We start from the raw sequence: 20634 nt of genomic DNA on the forward strand, positions 1-20634 counted from the left end.
CCTCACTAAGTATTATGAGAATCAGGTACGGGTTGCTGCAGCTCGTTAAGAGTTCTTTCAGTTGAGCAAGAAACCACAACAGACATACTATTAGTTGGTCACTGACCTTCAGAGGTTGATGCGACAGTGTCCTTTTCGGTGTAGCTGTGGAAAGTACTACAGTGAGGGCATGATTCGTGGTGTAGTTTTGTAAAATGTGCTACACAGTAGGATTAATGAACAAATTGTCTAATATTCGGATCCTACTTTTAAACAAGTAGTACAAATTGTTGAACAGGAGGACTCGTGTGACATTGCCGTGGAAAACTTTGACGTAGCTTCCATTTGCAGTGTCATGCAAAGCGACGAAAAGGTCTGCCTCGTGACCGACCGCCAGACGGAAATAGGCCACCACACCAGGGCTAGAGTAAACAAATGTCAACTCGTGCGTTTTTATGAAATGATGTTCTCAGTACTTTTTCAAGCATAAAACACCACATTGCCCTTCGCGGAACATGTCTTGCTTTGCTTGTTGGTCTCTATGCTCGCTCTCGTAAGTGCGAAGCACATTCTCACTCAGTGAATGTAGTTTTTTTCTTGTTTGTGAACTTAAGTCATTGCCATACGCTGTGTGGACCTCCACTTAGATACTGCCACTTCCGTTATATTGCTTAATCATGCTACTTGCGAATAGTTGGCGGCGGTGCGGTTATTTTCTGTCCTTTACCTGCACCTACGTGTGAACTTATTGCAGCAGACAACCGGTAGCAAAGCCGAGCAGAAACCTACTGTAATGCAACTCGCAACAGGCTGCATACATTGTAACTATTCCAAGAATCGGGAAAAGGTCTTAATTTTGCATGAAAGGCAAATACAGGCAAATACAGGCAAAACATCAGTATATTCTGAACCTTGATAATGTACACATTCAGTGCCAAGCCCGTGCTAATCATTACACAGTCATGCACAAAGCCTTTCATTCACGTTAGCAAGTTTACGGTAACGTATTTCCTGAAACCTGAGCAGTTACTAAGCACGGATTGTTTTTAAATGAAAATGTTCGCCATACTATTAAGTTTATCGGTGTCTAATGCACTTCAGTTTTCAGTGACTGATCTGCTGAATATGCCACGCGAAACTACTGTCTGTTCTCATACACAAAACTACTCAAAAAATCTGTACTTTCTAAAAAATACACAGGAATAAATATGTCTTCATTTTAAAACACTTCTGAAGCATGTAGCACTACTAAAACCGGCAAACTATAACTTGCTTCGGAACTCATATTACGCACGACCGTATCATTGTAAGGCCAGGATCCGACCCCTTAGACTGCTGTAAGCGTTCTCTTGTCTCCAAGAGAAATGACGCGCGAAGAATATTCCATTGTGATTGGTCAGTTTTCCTTACGGCCAATAGAAAAACATTACTCTCCCGCGTTAGTCCGCACTTTTTATGACTAACCAATCAACGAATAACACACTTTCAAACTGTACTTTTTCTCGAAAATAATATTTAACATTCTGATATTTTGTTTATACTTTACGTTATTAACTATTTTCATTTGCATTCGAATTGGCGTTCCTTCTACCATAAACTTACTTGACATATTATGATACAAAATTCCCCGTCGTCTGCATTCACACTGTCTTAAAATATTTCTCTCGCTAGTTCGTAAGCGTTTATCAATAAAATCATGAGCTACATATTTACTTTAGACCACATTCACGTATTATTCACACTACTAAAAGCATATACAAAACTGTAGAAACATAAATAAACAAAATAGCCTTCAACAGAAAAATTCACAAGAACATACTCTTGACCTGCAACTTGAGTGTCTCTGAGAGCTACTGTACTCTGGTGGATAGAAATTAGAACTACATACTCGACTGAACCCGCTTCAGACCATCTGTCAGTGTGCACGCATGAGTCATTCTCCCGATACACGGGCTCTAGACAGGAGCGATGTAAAGCGCCACGCCTCAAGATGAGCTCGCCACAGTTGACAAAATGTTGCACGAAACTTACTGTAAGAAAGATGCAAATGAAGTTAAAGAAAGGCAACAGAATGGTGTTACTGCTTCTATCCAGCTAGTCAATGGGCTTCTCCCTTAGTAATCTTACCAAAGCCTTCTGGAAGACTTCTTTTTGTTTGTATCCACTTTGAATCCACAAACAGTAATTGACATTTCACCGTTACCTCGTCCTGAGTAATTAATGAACAAGCTTGGTGCAAGCCACTATTTAAAAAAAAAATGACTTTTGCGATAGATATTAGCAAATTCCGGTTGATGAGGAGTCTCAGAAAGTGTTTGTGGTCAATACACATTTTTGTTCTTATCCTTTGTCAGCGCTGTCGCACCTGCCATATTCCAAAGCTACTTAGAACAGCTTACTGCAAACGTTCCGTTCTGTTCAAATTACTTAGAAGATGCTGTGGTGTCACCATGCACATCAGAGGAATATATCACTAACCTTCGTACGCTTTTCCAAGTGTCGCCTGGACAAATGTGACTCTTTTCAGTCGGAAATTTAGTACTTATGCCACGTTGTTAATAGCCAGGGTGTTCATCCCCTTCTCTTACATTTGCCGGCCATCCGGGACCTTGTGCTCGCCTGAATGTGACGGAATTGCAGTCTGTTCTCGGGAAGCTGACATTTTTTATACAGTTTATATCCAAATGAGCCCGGATCGTGGTTGCATTGCATCGTTTGCGGCGGAAGTGTGTGCCTTCTGTTTGGGCTAAAGAGAGCCAGGTTGCATTCCAGAAAATGCCTTGTTGAGTGACACATGCCTTGTTCATTTCGATCCCTCGAAGGCAGTGGATTTTGCAAGCGACGCTTCTTCGTGCGGAATCTGAGGAGTGGTCTCACACAGATTACGTTCACAGACAGGGCGATTTCTTTCGGTACCAAGTTACTGACCATTATGTATTTGGTCGGAATTTTTACCTACTGACGGACCATAAGCCACTTCAGTCTTTGTTCCATCCGTTCAAATCTGTTCCTTCACGAAGTTGAAAGGGTTGGCTTTGTTATTGTCGCGGCACCCGTACGAAATATTGTACAGGCTAACGTAGAAGCATGCAAATGCTGACGAACTTTCTCGCCTTCCTCTTGATCATGATTTGGGTTTCGATGCTACTGAAGTGTCTTGTCAAATGGATGCGCACGTACGGCTCAGAAGTTGAAAGGGTTGGCTTTGTTATTGTCGCAGCACCCGTACGAAATATTGTACAGGGTAACGCAGAAGCATCCAAATGCTGACGAACTTTCTCGCCTTTCTCTTGATCATGATTTGGGTTTCGATGCTACTGAACTGTCTTATCAAATGGATGCGCAAGACACTGAAATTTTACAGACTTCTCCACTGCTCTGCAGGAAAATTGCACAGGCCACAGACACATGCGCTGAACTTGAACTTTCGTTGCACTACATCCGTACTACTTGGTGTCGTTCAGTGAAAAACATTCAGAATTCTTTTGTGCACGGATAATTTGCTCGTCGGCATAGTCCTTCCGTCCAGCACGCTGTGATTATATTGCAAATGTGACTGGACAATCGCGTGTGCTTGTTCCAAAAGTCTTGCAAAAAGATGATTTGCGATTGCTACACCAAGTATATTGGGGAATTGTTAGCAGAAAACAATTAGCGCGTCGGTGCTGTACGTGGCCAAGCATGGACGCCCACATTGAAGAGATGACGCCACAGTGTCGTACTTGTGTTGAAAACGTTTTCAGTCTCCAAATGGTTCAAATGGCTCTGAGCACTATGGGACTCAACATCTTAGGTCATAAGTCCCCTAGAACTTAGAACTACTTAAACCTAACTAACCTAAGGACATCACACACACCCATGCCCGAGGCAGGATTCGAACCTGCGACCGTAGCAGTCCCGCGGTTCCGGACTGCAGCGCCAGAACCGCACGGCCACCGCGGCCGGCTTGCAGTCTCAATCGCAGTGGCGAAGAGAGCGTATTAACTTTACTGGTTCCTTTTGGAACACTCGTTGACTTGGGGACTCCATTAGCAAATATCCGCTTGCCACTGCCCATGAACTCGACGACGTCACTTAGTGCTGTTCAGGTTTTGTCATCTACACTCCTGGAAATGGAAAAACGAACACATTGACACCGGTGTGTCAGACCCACCATACTTGCTCCGGACACTGCGAGAGGGCTGTACAAGCAATGATCACACGCACGGCACAGCGGACACACCAGAAACCGCGGTGTTGGCCGTCGAATGGCGCTAGCTGCGCAGCATTTGTGCACCGCCGCCGTCAGTGTCAGCCAGTTTGCCGTGGCATGCGGAGCTCCATCGCAGTCTTTAACACTGGTAGCATGCCGCGACAGCGTGGACGTGAACCGTATGTGCAGTTGACGGACTTTGAGCGAGGGCGTATAGTGGGCATGCGGGAGGCCGGGTGGACGTACCGCCGAATTGCTCAACACGTGGGGCCTGAGGTCTCCACAGTACATCGATGTTGTCGCCAGTGGTCGGCGGAAGGTGCACGTGCCCGTCGACCTGGGACCGGACCGCAGCGACGCACGGATGCACGCCAAGACCGTAGGATCCTACGCAGTGCCGTAGGGGACTGCACCGCCACTTCCCAGCAAATTAGGGACACTGTTGCTCCTGGGGTATCGGCGAGGACCATTCGCAACCGTCTCCATGAAGCTGGGCTACGGTCCCGCACACCGTTAGGCCGTCTTCCGCTCACGCCCCAACATCGTGCAGCCCGCCTCCAGTGGTGTCGCGACAGGCGTGAATGGAGGGACGAATGGAGACGTGTCGTCTTCAGCGATGAGAGTCGCTTCTGCCTTGGTGCCAATGATGGTCGTATGCGTGTTTGGCGCCGTGCAGGTGAGCGCCACAATCAGGACTGCATACGACCGAGGCACACAGGGCCAACACCCGGCATCATGGTGTGGGGAGCGATCTCCTATACTGGCCGTACACCACTGGTGATCGTCGAGGGGACACTGAATAGTGCACGGTACATCCAAACCGTCATCGAACCCAACGTTCTACCATTCCTAGACCGGAAATGGAACTTGCTGTTCCAACAGGACAATGCACGTCCGCATGTATCCCGTGCCACCCAACGTGCTCTAGAAGGTGTAAGTCAACTACCCTGGCCAGCAAGATCTCCGGATCTGTCCCCCATTGAGCATGTTTGGGACTGGATGAAGCGTCGTCTCACGCGGTCTGCACGTCCAGCACGAGCGCTGGTCCAACTGAGGCGCCAGGTGGAAATGGCATGGCAAGCCGTTCCACAGGACTACATCCAGCATCTCTACGATCGTCTCCATGGGAGAATAGCAGCCTGCATTGCTGCGAAAGGTGGATATACACTGTACTAGTGCCGACATTGTGCATGCTCTGTTGCCTGTGTCTATGTGCCTGTGGTTCTGTCAGTCTGATCATGTGATGTATCTGACCCCAGGAATGTGTCAATAAAGTTTCCCCTTCCTGGGACAATGAATTCACGGTGTTCTTATTTCAATTTCTAGGAGTGTATATTGCCAGTCTATTGACACACAGTAAACCCAGCTTTAGAGAACATCGTTCTTGTGAAACACAACTAGCTCTTCACTCTCACGAAGTGTTGAGTGCTATTGATAAGGAATTTCAAATTGATTCCGTATTTCTATACAGCGGCTTACAGAGAAATTGCGTGCTTACGGAATATTGTTTCAGTTATGTGACGTGATTTGTGATTTACTGTCAGAGAGGTCACTGTTTGTAGTAACTGACGGAAAGTCGTCGAGGAAACAGAAGTAATATCTGGCTTTCCCCAAGGTAGTGGCCTTTGCTGTTCCTTATGTATTTAAACCATTTGGGTGACAATATGAGCAGTTGTCTTAGGGTGATTCCAGATGCCGCTTTCGTTTATCGACTAGTAAAGCCATCAGATGATCAAAACAAGTAGCAAAATGATTTATCTGTTTGGTCCGAAAATTGACAATTGACCCTAAATAACGAAAAGTGTGAGATCAACTACATGAGGGCTAAAAGAAATCCATTAAATATGGGTTACACGATAAATCAGTCAAAACTAAAGATCATAAATTCAAAAAAATTCCTAGAAATTACAATTATAAACGACTTAAATTGGAAGGAACAGATAGAAAATGTTGTGGGGAAGAAAACCAAAGACTGCGTTATATTAGCAGGACACTTATAAAATGGAACAGATGTACTAAAGAGACTACCTACACTATGCTTGTCCGTCCTGGGATCCTTACCAGATATGACTGACGGAGTACATCGAAAAATTTCAAAGAAGACATGCACGTTTTGTATTATCGCGAAATAGGGGTGGACCAAAGACGTTTTTCGTTGTTTCAGAATCTTCTCACGAAATTTCAATCACCCAGTTTGTCCTCTGAATGCCAAAATATTTTCTTGAGGCCGACCTACATATGGAGGAACGATAACCATAATAAAATAAGGGAAATCAGAGCTCGCACGGAAAGATATAGGTGTTCTTTTATTCCGCGCTATACGAGATTAGAATAATAGAAAATTGTGTAGGTAGTTCGATGAACACTGTGCCAGTCACTTAAATGTGATTTGCGGAGTATCCATGTAGATTCTTACTCGTCGGTTGAGAGATTTTTCCGCAGATTTTCTGTCCCCAGATTCGCATCCTCCCGACAGATCAGATGGAGCTGGACCGTTCGCCTTCGCCGCCGCAGCAGCTCAACTCCGGAATAACTTCGCGACGGTTGTCCCGGCGGCCGCCCTGGACCCGGCGCCATCGCCGTCGACATCGCTGCCCTCTCCATTTCTCGTGGGATCGGCTCAGAGTGAGAGAAGGTGGGCGCCCTTTCTGGGTTTTCCGCCCGACGTTCCCCTCGGACAGCAGGACGTATATCTCGGCGCGCCTGGGGAATCTGCGTCGATCCCAGTTGCGGCTGCCGGCTCGACGCGCTACCCAGCTTCCTGGCTTCACCTCCGTTCTCGTAAGATGGCTCCTTACACGTCAACGGTGCGGCGTTCCTTTTTCTTTTTTTTGGGGGGGGGGGGGATGGGAGGAATGGGCAGTCCTAAAGCATCTAGTTAGCGCAAATCGACCAACGCCACGCCGCGAAACGGCGTCAAGAATGCGCTGATCTGAGCGCCAGTGAAAAGAGAGGGTATCGCCACACCTCCAGGCAGACAGAGTTCAGCGTCTCCCGTCAACGCCGATTTAAACGACCGCTCATCTCTGATCATCCCAGTTCCGCCGCAGTCTACGAGAGCGTCAGTACTGAGTATTGTCCGCCCCGATAGCTGGGTGGTCAGCGCGATGGATTGCCGTCCTACGGGCCCGGGTTCGATTCCCGTCTGGGTCGGGGACTTTCTCCGCTCAAGGACTGGGTGTTGTGTTGTCTTCATTATCATTTCATCCCCATCCGGTGCGCTGGTCGCTCAATGAGGCGTCGAGTGTAATAAGATATGCACCAAGGCGGCCGGACCTGCCCCGTAAGGGGTCTACCGGCCAATGACGCCAAACGCTCATTTCCATTTCAAGTACTGTTTATTAGGGAGACGATTCTTAGCCTGCGGTTCTGCGTGTGGTAATAGACTGTCATAATACTTGTACATAAGAGTCACAACAGGTTAAGTAATAGTTCTCTTCTGTGTAGAAAAGGTGTTACATTAATTTTAAAGTTTACTATGGAGATATCATTTTGGATTCCTGCCAACGGCCATTGCAACTGCTCTTCTTTATAGTATGTAACGTCGCTGACTCCCACACTAGCCCATACAACATAAACACCTACAAACTCATAACCTACAGTGTATTTTTCTGCAAATTGGTCATATTTCGTGCTATAATGATCTATACTGTAGGGTGTAATTCAGCATGTTACATGTGATGCTGTTGCGCCAGCGAGCACTAGAATTTTCGTTTCGCTAATATCTTGGAAACACTTCTGGATTTCGGATAGCTACTGCTCATTTCTTCTGAGTCACGGGCTCAGCAGAATGAAGCTGTCTGAATCATTTCAGCAGTGGATCACCTTCTCTACCGTGTAGACTGTTCTACGTTTTACCTTTCGGAAGAATATGTACACTACTGGCCATTAAAATTGGTACACCAAGAAGAAATGCAGATGATAAAAAGGTATTCATTGGACAAATATATTATACAAGAATTGACATGCGATTACATTTTCACACAATTTGGGTGCATAGATCCTGAGAAATCAGTGGCCAGAAGAACCACGTCTGGCCGTAATAACGGCCTTGGTACGCCTGGGCATTGAGTCAAACAGAGCTTGTATGGCGTGTACAGATACAGCTACCCATGCAGCTTCAACTCGATACCACAGAGTAGTGATTGGCGTATTGCGAGGAGGCAGTTGCTCGGCCACCATTGACCAGCCGTTTTCAATTGGTGAGAGATCTGGAGAATGTGCTGGCCAGGGCAGCAGTCGAACATTTTCTGTATCCAGAAAGGTCCGTACAGGACCTGCAACATGCGGTCGTGCATTATTATGCTGAAATGTAGGGTTTCGCAGGGATCGAATGAAGGGTAGATCCACCGGACGTAACACATCTGACATGTAACGTCCACTGTTCAAAGTGCCGTCAATGCGAACAAGAGGTCAGCGAGACGTGTAACCAATGGCACCTCATACCATCATGGCAGGTGCTAGACCAGTATGTCGATGACGAATACACGCTTCCAAAGTGCGTTCACCGCGATGTCGCCAGACACGGATGAGACCATCGTGATGCTGTAAACAGAACCTGGATTCATCCGAAAAAATGACGTTTTGCCATTCGAGCACCCAGGTTCGTCGTTGAGTACACCATCGCAGGCGCTCCTGTCTGCGAAGCAGCGTCAAGGGTAACCGCAGCCATGGTCTCCAAGCAGATGGTCCATGTTGCTGCAAACGTCATCGAACTGTTCGTGCAGATGGTTGTTGTCTTGCAAACGTCCCCATCTGCTGACTCAGGGATCGAGACGTGGCTGCACGATCCGTTACAGACATGCGGATAAGGTGCCTGTCATCTCGACTGCTAGTGATACGAGGCCGTTGGGATCCAGCGCGGCGTACAGTATTACCATCCTGAACCCAAAGATTCCATATTCTGCTAACAGTCATTGGATCTCGACCAACTCTAGCAGCAATGTCGCGATACGATAAACCGCAATCGCGATAGGGTACTGTCCGACCTTTATCAAAGTCGGAAACGTGATGGTACGCATTTCTCCTCCTTACACGAGGCATCACAACAATGTTTCACAAGGCAACGTGGGTCAACTGCTGTTTGTGTATCAGAAATCACAGCATCTTCTTCCTGTCGGTTAAATTTCGCTTCTGTAGCACGCCATCTTCGTGGTGTAGCAGTTTTAATGGCCAGTAGTGTATTACCTTAATGAAAATAAAAGAAGTCTACAAGCAAGTGTTGATGAAATGTAGCCTTTTATAAGATCTGAAACTAAGAAGACATATGTTTAGGATACCGACACCTAACAGAAGTTTCCGTTCTCAGGGCAGGTGAAACTGTGAAGGCATTAAAGAAACCTAGTTCACTCGCAAACATCACATATCCCATGGTGGAAGATCCACTGCCATTTCCGGGTATAACATCGTGCACTACCGACGATGTCTGACTAAACCATCCACACGTTATTAACTAGTTCTGAAAATGTAAAGAATTTTACTCTCTATAAAATTCTGTAACTGAAGAAATCACAAAGTTCTCGAAATAACCGTAATATGCAATGCATCCGTGAAGTCGAGATGTAGATTTTATTGGACACAGACAGGTAATGACACAAGATAAAAGTGTGAAGCAAGTTGGGAATGAAAATGTCAAAGCGTGCATACCAGTTTAGCGCAGTTCGATGTGGCTTCTATTACTTTCCCTACATCGCTTTAGTTCTTCCCGTACACATGTAATGACATATGGTTCAACACAGTGAACAGCGTCTGTGATTCTCTGTTGTAAATGAATAATATAATTGATACGCTCACTGTACACTCGTTGCTTCACATAACTGCAAAAGTAAAAGTCTAATCACGTTAGGTCCGGGGATCACGGCTGCCATAGGTTAAAACCACTCTGTCCTGTCGACTTGTGGAGAAATTTTATATCCTGAAACTTGCAAATATTTTTGGTGTAGTGTGGAGAAATGCAGTCCTGTTGAACCACGACACCTTCTGGAAATCTTGACACTGCATAAAACGGCAACACATCAAGGTGCTCGTTTCATGTCACTCTCTATTCCGCAAAGAAAAATGGGCCTATAGCATTATAATGCGTGAGAAAACACCACTCGTTCATCTTAGAGGTGTTACGCTCTTACTAAATGTAGTCACAAGAATCTGCAGAATCCCATATTCTGACGGTATAGCGACGAACACGACCACAAACATGGAAAGTGGCTCCATTGCTAGACACAATCTTCTTCGTAAATCGTTCATCACAGTTGAAATAATTAAGCATAACTGCAAGAAACTCGAATCGTTTGGGTCCATCAGTCAGTTTGATAAGGTGCAGAAATGCAAATTGTAAGCCTAAAACTCAGACTTTTTTTTAAAACCTTATCCACTACAGAATTTTTAGGCCTAGTTCTTAGGTTCTTTTTTTGAGTTCTCAGATAGCTCTCCCTTATAGCTCGTATTAACTCGTCGCTTACCGAAAGCCCATCAGATCGATATATATCCAGAGAACTACCGATATGCTTTAATTGCTTATCCCACCGATTAATTTTATTTCTGTCTGATGGCTCTTCGTTGTACACATGACTATATTCACATTGAACCTTGGTCACGGATTCGAATTCGGCAACTCAGAGAACACACTCTGCACTGTCCGCATCTCGACTGTATTGGTCTGATCCGCAGCTGCCACACGGTTCGTTGTGTAACAACATCACCTGTGCACATATCATTAAACATTATACTACAGAAACTCTCTACGACACTGTCCAATGTAACTTATGTCCCAGGCTTTATTTTTCACTCACCTTGGCCGCAACAAACATTTGTAACTGTATCATGACTTTACGGACGCGATGTATTAGGAAGCACTTAAATATGTAGAATTCTAAATACGAGTTTTTGCAAATTCAGCATAAAAGACAACCTTATGTCTCAAAACGGCAAAAACTGCAGAAAGTTGCACAAACTGCTTTAAAGCGCTCTGTGCTTCGCATTGTGATTACAAAATCATTCACTGCACTGAGGTGTCGTCAAAAATATATCACGTGTTCGTAGTTACACTGTCCTCTGGGAACGACACTTCCCCTACTGTATTCGTTGGTATTTTTTTCGTTAACCTGTAGTAGGTACATGTTTCGTCAAGCAAGGCAGTTATAGCCCTATCACTTTCTCCTTCAGTTTCGTTATCTGCCGTAGACAGTATTTCGCATATTATAAAAAAGCAGCACATTACGGAAACTTATCACAGCAGTTACATAAGCTTCCGTAATTATCGGCTCCAGAGATATTTGACAAAAGCGCTTAAAACTTGAGGAGACGAAGTACATTCTCTGGTTCTAAGTTGCTATGGTATCTGTTTTACACATAAGTAGCTGTCAATGATTTTGTTATTCAGTTCCAGATTTATGGCAGTTAACATGAAAGCAGTAACACAACATTCCCCATTCTTTAAGGAACCTCTTGTATATGAACCATCCGTTTCAATCATCTCAATGTTTATGACATACCTCCTGAACCGTGTGCCATGCAGTGATGCGTGGCACACCGATATGTTCTGTAAAATATGTTGCTAACAGAGTTAATAGTAAAGAAGTCATAGTCCAAAAAATCGGGCCTAATGCTGGAGAGTTACTGCATCAACAGCAAAAATGCTGTAAGCAATCAACCTCTTTCTTTCATTACTTTGTGAGTGTCTCACTTAGAGAAAGCTTGGAAGTGTTTTGAAATTAGGTGTAAAACTCGATGGAATTCGCTGAGTTCGCTCATCCTCAAATAACGCGTGAATGTGTGTGGGTAACTTTCACACAGTGACATGCTGACTCAAGAGATATACACACTTTCCCGCTATAATATTTGATTTCTGATAAACGTTTGACGCCAGTTTATATTTCTTAATGAATAGCTTATGACAACATGTTCAATTTTTAAATACAGTCATTAATTGTATGAAATACAGAAAGTTAATTCTTTATTTCCCCTGGAAGCAGTTAGATAGGATACATGCACTTGTGACTGAGTGTGGGAATTACCGGGCGACAATTTGAAACGTTTTGTGATGTAAGTTAACAGCTGTTAGCAGGTTTCTGTATTTTGCGTGTTACATACTCAAAACAGGGTGTGTTTGTGTGTCAGTGTCACAGCCGCCATAATCTTGGATATAATTTCACTGAGCACTGCTTTAAAGGACTGGCAAGAGACTGGTGCCAGCAAACAATCTGCGCGAATGCGGCAGCGCAGCCAGTGGTGTTCCCCGCGGCACTGTGTACGACCCGCCGCAAAGCGCTGTGCGCGCGTGTGTGTGTGGCTGGCGCCATTAGGCAGTCCGTGTGTGCGGCGCGCCAGACCAGCAGCACTCAGCGCGTTATCCGGTCCTGGAATTACCGCCGCCCTGTCTGGAGTCAGCCCCACTATCTCCAGGCCTGAATTATTACCGCGCTCGCTTTTCACATGCAGCGGGGAGCACGCAGCAATGTTGGGTTAACCGGAATTTTACGTACCTCAGTAGGTCATTATTCAACTGTTTCTCCCAGCAGCATAGAGTGTATAACATGTTCAGGCTCACTGCCGCAATGGAGATTCGCAGTAACAGCATTTGTTTCAGATTTAGCTTACTTAGGGTTTGACCCTCTGGAATCGTCAAATTAGATCAACAAATAGAAAGAAAAAATAGCGAAAAAAAGAATGAAATACAGAGAAGGAAACATGAAGGTCAAATGGAAATGAGCGTATGGCATCGCTGGCCGGGAGGCCCCATCTTGGGAAATTCGGCCACCAAGTGCAAGTCCTATTGCATTCGACGCCACACTGGGCTACTTGCGCGCCGGTGATGAGGATGAAATGATGATGAGGCCAGCACAACACCCAGTCCACTAAAGGAGAAAATCTCCAACCCGGCCGGTAATGGAAACCATGCTCGTTTGCACGGGAGGCAAGCACGTTACCACCCAGCTCAGGAGGTGGACTATAAACGTAAAGATCAATGCCCAGGGTTTCCTACCACCACCTGGTATGGTCCGATGCCGTGTTCATTTCTCTAAGGGATCAGATGGAAGAACTGTAGAGGTAGTGGAAACGATATATGTAACTGTCTGCACTACCTAACTGCAGTCAGGGCCTTGTATGTGTCTCCGTCCGCTGCTGTGGAGAGTAGCTAGTGATCTCTCTGTGACATGTCGAACTCGTTTCACTTTGCGTCATGAGAGATTCATAAACGAAAAAAAGAAAAAAACAAAATCCCCTTTGGAACAATATTGCTTGAATAGTAGCACGTAGATAGAAAAGAAATTCAGTACCAAGTAGCTTAGTGTATTGAAAAAGAAAGAAAGAAGAAAGATAGAATCCAATTAGTTCCAAAATACACTACTGGCCAGCAAAAATTGCTACACCAAGAAGAAATGCAGATGATAAAGGGGCATTCATTGGACAAATATATTATACTAGAACTGACATGTGATTACATTTTCAAGCAATTTGGCAGCATAGATCCTGAGAAATCATTACCCAGAACAAGAACCTCTGGCCGTAATAACGGCCTTGATACGCCTGGGCATTGGGTCAAACAGAGCTTGGATGGCGTGTACAGGTACAGCTACCCATGCAGCTTCAACACAATACCACAGTTCATCAAGAGTATTGACTAGCGTATTGTGACGAGCCAGTTGCTCGACCACCATTGACCAGAAGTTTTCAGTTGGTGAGACATCTGGGAAATGTGCTGGCCAGGGCAGCAGTCGAACATTTCATTATCCAGAAAGGCCCTTACAGGACCTCGAACATGCTGTCGCTCATTATCCTGCTGAAATGTAGAGTTTCGCAGGGATCGAATGATGGGTAGAGCCACGGGTCGTAACACATCTGAAATGTAATGTCCACTGTCTAAAGTGCCGTCAGTGCGAACAAGAGGTGATCGAGACGTGTAACCAATGGCACCCCATACCATCACTCCGGATGATACCCCAGTATGGCGATGACGAATACGCGCTTCCAGTGTGCGTTCACCGCGATGTCGCCTAGCACGTCATCTTCCTGGTGTAGCAATTTTAATGGTCACTAGTGTAAAATCATAGTAGACCGCAAGGTACCGTAATTAGAAATCACGGAGTAGGATGAATGATCTCAAAGAATACTCCTCATGAGTACTCTTTGAGAATCGTGTGTAATACCTAAGAAAGAGCCCTGCATTGTTACTGTGTTACGGAAGTTCGCCGGAGCAAGTCGTACCTCAGCGTGTGCTCGTATACGTGGGCGTGAGGATATTGTTTTTTGAATGCTAAATATTTGCGATTCAGAACGATGCACTGAACATGTAAGAAGTAAATCAGTAACTTCAGATAGGATATCACGTAGAATCCAGATAGTGAAAGATTCGAAATTGTCTGAAACTGAATATTTTCAATAAAAGTCTTGACATTACCCAAAGATAGAAACTGTTAATGATGGACCGATATAGAGACGAAACTTTGAGACCGAATTGTGAGAAAAGAATTAACTTCCGTAAAATCAGTTAATGGGCTCTGGAACTTGCTTAAAATCTTCGATTGAAGTATACGTCATTAATTCCACCCAGATAGGAAAAGCTTCTTCCGTACGGCAATGTTAGGATGTAAGAATAATGCAGTTAACCAGCATTCAGTGTTTTTACTGCGTTAGTAACTTCTTGTAATCCATTCAATACTGTGTAATCAGTAAATAATATCTTTACGACGAAACTGATTGTCCAAGGAACGCGGCGTGCGTAAGTACTCTTTGCCGCATTAACAAACTATCGCTCTGTTGCGAACTATTAGGCTCAAGTAAACTGAAAAACTTTAGTGGAGATATTGGTGTTATGTATGTACTGAAGCTATGATTAATACCGGAATAGGAACATATATCCCTACGCGTAGCTGTGTTCAAATACGCCGGGGATACCTGATCGAGACAAATAGTACGCACTTGGTGGGATTTCAGCGCAGCCCAAATAGATTTTTTATATAACGTCAATATATACAGCTTTACCGCTAGTTAGCCAGACTGCGACGTTATAGGGTGAAGACGGGCAATCCGATTTCCAGGCAGGCACACAATGCGCATCGCTGGCTAACAAGTTCGCGATGGTTTTTCACTGGTTGACAAACGTCGACATCGCAGTTAGAGGGGGATTAATTCCTCTACATTGTTGTCCATTATCCAGCAAGAGTAAGCGATATTTTTATGAGAGGTGGAGTGAGGTTGCTCAGTCCAAAGTGCTTCAGACTAAAACGAGCCGGATTCATGTCCGTGGCGATTCAGACTCAACATCTGTCTGGATGGTGCAAGACCTGCTGAGTGATACGACAGAACTGCAGTCAGTTTCTGAAAAACAAAATCCAGCGCTGCTGATCGGCGATTGTTTGCGTCGGGTCCAATCTAAATGGCGGGTAACTTGTTTGACAAATTATTGAAATATTTCACTGTTAGAACTGTTTTCCAATGATGATGAGCTATCTGGAGTGCCGCGTATCTGCTTTGCATTGCTGCTGCGTTTTATTGTACACTGAAGAGCCACAATATTATGTTTCTACCTGCTTAACAACGTTTTGGTACATATTTAGACGCAATACGGTAACGTTTTTGCTCAACAATGATTCGAAAATTCCTTGGCCGGCTACTGGAGGTATGTTCGAACAGATGTTGCAATGCTCGATTTAGCTTTATCTAATTACAATATTTTAATTTTATCACAGGTTGCAAACCAAACAAAGAGATAGGGAGCCTCAGCCGCAAACATGTAATTGAACTAATCACACACATTTTTTAAACAAGAAAAGTGTTTTGGCCTGTGGGTATACATATAGACTCGTATGAAAACTGAGAGACGCATTCGCATGATGCTTCGCTACAACGTGACATATTGTTGTTATGGTCTTCAGTCCTGAGATTGGTTTGATGCAGCTCTCCATGCTACTCTATCCTCTGCAAGCTTCTTTATCTCCCAGTACCTACTGTAGCCTACATAATTCTGAATCTGCTTAGTGTATTCAGCTCTTGGTCTCCCTCTACGATTTTTACCCACCACGCTGCCCTCCTATACTAAACTGGTGATCCCTCGATGTCTCAGAACATGTCCTACCAACCGATCCATTCTTCTAGTCAAGTTGTGCCACAAGCTCCTCTTGTCCCCAATTCTATTCAATACCTCCTCATTAGTTATGTGATCTACCCATCTAATCTTCAGCATTCTTTTGTAGCACCACATTTCGAAAGCTTATATTCTCTTCCTGTCTAAACTATTTATCGCCCACATTTCACTTCCATACATGGCTACACTCCATACAAATACTTTCAGAAACGACTTCCTGACATTTAAATCTATACTCTATGTTAACAAATTTCTCTTCCTCAGAAACGCTTTCCTTGCCATTGCCAGTCTACAATTTATATCCTCTCTACTTCGACCATCATCAGTTATTTTGCTCCCCAAATAGCAATACTCCTTTACTACTTTAAGTGTCTCATTTCCTAATCTAATTCCCTCAGCATCACTCGACTTAATTCGACTACAATCCATTATCCTCGTTTCGCTTTTGTTGATGTTCATCTTATACTGTCCTTTCAAGACACTGTCAATTCCGTTCTACTGCTCTTCCAAGTCCTTTGCTGTCTCTGACAGAATTACAATGTCGTCGGTGAACCTCAAAGTTTTTATTTCTTGTCCATGGATTTTAATTCCTACTCCAAGTTTTTTTTGTTTCCTTTACTGCTTGCTCAATATACAGGTAGAATAGGATCGGGGATAGGTAACAACACTGTCTCACTCCCTTCCCAACCACTGCTTCCCTTCCAGATTCCTCGTCTGTTATACAAATTGTACAAATTGTTAATAGCTTTCACTCCCTGTATTTTACTCCTGCCACCTTCAGAATTTGAAAGAGAGTATTCCAATCAACATTGTCAAAAGCTTTATCTAAGTCTACAAACGCTAGAAACGTAGGTTTGCCTTTACTTAATATTTCATCTAAGATAAGTCCTAAGGTCAGTATTGCCTCACGTGCTCCAACATTTCTACGGAATCCAATCTGATCTTCCCCGAGGTCAGCTTCTATCAGTTTTTCCATTCATCTGTAAAGAATTCGCGTTAGTACTTTGCAGCCATGACTTATTAAACTGATAGTTAAGTAATTTTCACATCTGTCCACACTTGTTTTCTTTGGGATTGGAATTATTATATTCTTCTTCAAGTCTTAGGGTATTTCGCCTGTCTCATACATCTTGCTCACCAGATTGTAGAGTTTTGTCATGACTGGCTCTCCCAAGGCCGTCGGTAGTTCTAATGGAATGTTGTCTACTCCCGGGGCCTTGTTTCGACTCTGGTCTTTCAGTGACTGTCAAACTCTTCACGCAATATCATATCTCCCCTTTCATCTTCATCTACATCCTCTTCCATTTCCAAAATATTGCCCTCAAGTACATCGCCCTTGTATAGACCCTCTATGTATTCCTTCCACCTTTCTGCTTTTCCTTCTTTACTTAGAACTGGGTTTCCATTAGAAATCTTGATATTCATTCAAATGGTTCTCCTTCCTCCAAAGGTCTCTTTAGTTTTCCTGTAGGCAGTATCTCTCTTACCCCTAGTGAGATAAGCCTCTAATCCTTACATTTGTCCTCTAACCATCCCTGCTTAGCCATTTGGCACTTCCTGTTGATCTTATTTTTGAGGCGTTTGTATTCCTTTTTGCCTGCTTCATTTACTGTATTTTTATATTTTCTCCTTTCATCAATTAAATTCAACATATCTTATGTTACCCAAGGGTTTCTACTGGCCCTAGTCTTTTTGATGTTTGATCCTCTGCTGCCTTCACTATTCCATCCCTCAAAGCTATCCATTTTTATTCTAATTTATTTGCTTCCTCCATTCCTGTCAATTGTTCCGTTATGCTCTCCCTGAAACTCTCTACAACCTCTGGGTCTTTCGGTTTATCCAGGTCCCACCTCCTTAAATTCCCACCTTTTTGCAGTTTCTTCAGTTTTAATCTACTGTTCATAACCAATACATTGTGGTCAGAGTCGACATCTGCCCCTGGAAATGTCTTACAATTGAAAACCTGGTTCCTAAATCTCTGTCTTACCATTTTACAATCTATCTGATACCTTTCAGTATCTCCAGGGTTCTTCCAAGTATATAACCTTCTTTCATGATTCTTGAACCAAGTGTTAGCTATGATTAAGATATGCTTTGCGCAAAATTCTACTAGGGTGCTTCCTCTTCCATTTCTTAGCCCCAATGCATATTCACCTACTATGTTTCCCTCTCTGCCTTTACCTACTCTCGAATTCCAGTCCCCCATGACTATTAAACTTTCGTCTCTCTTCACTACCTGAATAATTTATTTTATCTCATCACACATTTCATCAATTTCTTCGTCGTCTGCAGAGCTAGTTGGCATATAAACTTGTACAACTGTAGTAGGCGTGGGCTTCGTGTCTATCGTGGCCACAATAATGCGTTCACTATGCTGTTTGTACTAGCTTACCTGTACTCCTATTTTTCATTGTTAAACCTACTCCTGCATTACCCCTATTTGATGTTGTATTTATAACCCTGTATTCACCTGACCAAAATTCTCTTCCTGCCACCGAACTTTACTAACTCCCACTAAATCTATCTTTAACCTATCCTTTCCTTTTTTTAATTTTCAAACCTACCTGCCTAATTATGGTATCTGACATTCCACGCTCCGATCCGTAGAACGCCAGTTTTCTTTCTTCTGATAACGTGACTTAGCTCTCCGAAACTTGGGCCACACATGGAAAGAATTGGTACATTTGAAACCTCCCCGATAAACATTATGAATGACTGTGCAGGTAAACTTCTACGTTATTTGATTTTCAAACAGCTGAGCAAAACTGAACTACTCAGACATTTCTCTCTTTACTTATTCTGATCATCACTAAACTGACACACAATATTTTTAGTGCAACGCAATCTGACTTTCAATAATCCCTATAAAAGAATGGCTCTGACTAACAGTAACCTATACCTTTCATGAATCACTTACCTCACAAAAATCTTCGTTACTCGAAATAGTGCAATACAGCAAGCGCCAATACTGCCAACTAAATAAAAGGTTGTATATACTGAAGACACTATCTACTGATATGCATTGTTAGCAAATAAAAGATTTTGATAGAGAACAAACAATGCATTTACCTTAGGAATGTGCAAAAGTCATCATATATGTATCTATTAATTGAAGACCATCTTCTTTACAAATTTCCTTTTTCTGGTGGACACACGTCGAGATCGTCCGCAACAACTTCTCAAAACTCTGCGATCTCTCTCTCCACATCCACCACTGTTGGCGGCTCACCTCTAACTAAACAACGCTACGCACTGTTCACATCCAACCGCCCAACACTACAATAGCGAATATTCCAACAATGCCAACCAGCCACAGAATGCACACAGCACAGTTAGTGATTTTCATACAGAGCGCTACCTGCCGTTACCAACATGAAATCCTAAACAGCCTACTTACACAGTATATCGCAGAAGGTAACTGAAGAATTACGCAATCAGAAGAACAGAAATGACACTTTTATTCAAAGACAATATTTACAACAACGTCACCGGATTTGTTATATTCCCTAGGACAACACAGAGGGCGGGACATGGCTCTTAAGGGGCTCCGGAAAGGCTCAAAATCATGAAAAGTTCAATTTTTACTTTTTTGCGTTTTCTGAATTTGCAGACTATTGCCTTTTAGTAGATATATAATTTATTCAATTCCGAAGACTACAACTATTTTTAATTTTTTTTTGAAATATGTTCAACATGGGCGTGACCCACTGTGGCGCTGTTAAACTGCTGTCAAATGGTGTTATTATTAACGTTCGTGTTCATCAGGTACATTTTAGTGATGTGAGATAAAGTATGTGTTGTGGCTAACCTGTGATGGTTGAATATATATCGCTGGTGTGATTGTCGATTGTTTCATGTTTATTTAATCTGTCGTTATCTCGAAAATATTCGTAATTAATTCTGTTTCTTGAGTCTCTGTTTTGTTGAAGTATAATAATGAGTAAAAGTAAAGTTATTAGAAATCCTCTGAAGGCTTTTAAGAACAGGAGAAATGTTGGAAAGCCAAAGGTATGTGTTATTACTGTAAATAATAACATTCTAACGTGGTACGAGTGATGCTTGCTTTAGACAAGGAACGCCTTCGGGCTGCAGACAGGGCTGTAAAGAGTCTAGAAATACAAGCAAGAGTAAACAGGAGGAGGAACAAGAGGAAGCTGGAGGAGGAGTTTGCAGAGGATGAAGATAATCCATCCTATGGACCTGGAATGCAATAAAAAGTTAATCCAATCTTTGTCGCTCGATTCCCAAAACTTTTATTTTCTCATACTAATTACATGTTTTCTAAGGATCTTCCAAACATATTTGTTTCAAACTTTCAGTAAATGTTACACAGTACCTTCTGCATAATTTAACACAGCCTTTTTCCAAGAAACTGTATATT

This window comes from Schistocerca cancellata, chromosome 5, assembly GCF_023864275.1.
Source record: "Schistocerca cancellata isolate TAMUIC-IGC-003103 chromosome 5, iqSchCanc2.1, whole genome shotgun sequence".
Classification (NCBI taxonomy): domain Eukaryota; kingdom Metazoa; phylum Arthropoda; class Insecta; order Orthoptera; family Acrididae; genus Schistocerca; species Schistocerca cancellata.